Source organism: Galeopterus variegatus, unplaced genomic scaffold (assembly GCF_000696425.1).
Source record: "Galeopterus variegatus unplaced genomic scaffold, G_variegatus-3.0.2 Scaffold5830, whole genome shotgun sequence".
Taxonomy (NCBI): domain Eukaryota; kingdom Metazoa; phylum Chordata; class Mammalia; order Dermoptera; family Cynocephalidae; genus Galeopterus; species Galeopterus variegatus.
Genome location: NW_007731941.1, coordinates 9,125 through 10,200, shown reverse-complemented (window position 1 = coordinate 10,200; position 1,076 = coordinate 9,125).

The following is a 1,076-nucleotide window of genomic DNA, read 5'->3' as shown; positions in this document are numbered from 1 at the left end:
TCAAACCGAGTAATTTGTAAAGAAATTATATGTACCACTTATAGTTTCAGAGGCTGGGAAGTCCAAAGTCCAGAGAACAGGTCTGGTGAGAGCCTTGTTGGTGGGTGGTGACTCTTCATAGCAAAGCAGGGTGTCACATGGCAGATGGCAGAAGCAGAGAGAGGGCAAACTCCTCAAGCACTCTCATTTTAAAGCTGTCGGAAGTGAACCCATGACCACCATTAAGCCACAGCTTATTAATCCATTTACTTACTAGGGCATGGTCCTCACAATCTAATCACCTCTTCAAGGCCCCACTTTTCAATGACCATAATAGGATTTCCCACCCTCTTAACATTATCCCAGTGGGGGTTGAGTTTCTAATACATGGACTCTGGGGGACACAGTTCAACCCAACACCACCAGCCAAGGGCAGCATGGTCAGCAAGGCTTTCTGAAGATGAAGCCTAAGGCTACAGTGTTAGCTCTTTTCCGCACAGTAGGGAAGGGAATCTTATGATGAGAAAACACTATGGATGCACTGTATTAAGAGAAATGGAGGTGGACCCAGGGGACTTCTGTCCTTCCCTGTACCAGTAGTAGAGTAGTCCCGTTATTCTACTGTCAAATAGGTAAATGCTAGCATCGGAGCTGTTGCACGACAGTATTTTCTGTCCCCTGATCACGGATGTTAGTGGGCTGATGATCTTTCTTTAGAAACTGGAGTTTAAAGGTGCCAGGCCTCTCAGGGTGTCCCTGTGTTCAGGGCTTGGGCTGTCATGCTCATGTGTCCAATATGGGAGATGAAAACGAGGAATTGAGAGTGCAGCCTCTAGGGTGGTGTGTGGGGAGTCACTTTCTCCTGGAACTTGAGATAAGGGAGTGTTTTATAGAAAGGCACTGCTCAGTCCTTCATGTCTTTTATCATAGGGTAAATTCACAGTCAAATGTTTTGGGCTTCAGTTAACTCCTTTACAAAGTGAGCCTTTTAGCCTTATCCTCGAGGTTAGCAAGAATACACTTTTATGACTCTGGTGGAAAGAGCTGTTTGCAAATTTTATACCCTCACTGTGTGTGTGTGTGTGTGTGTGTGTGTG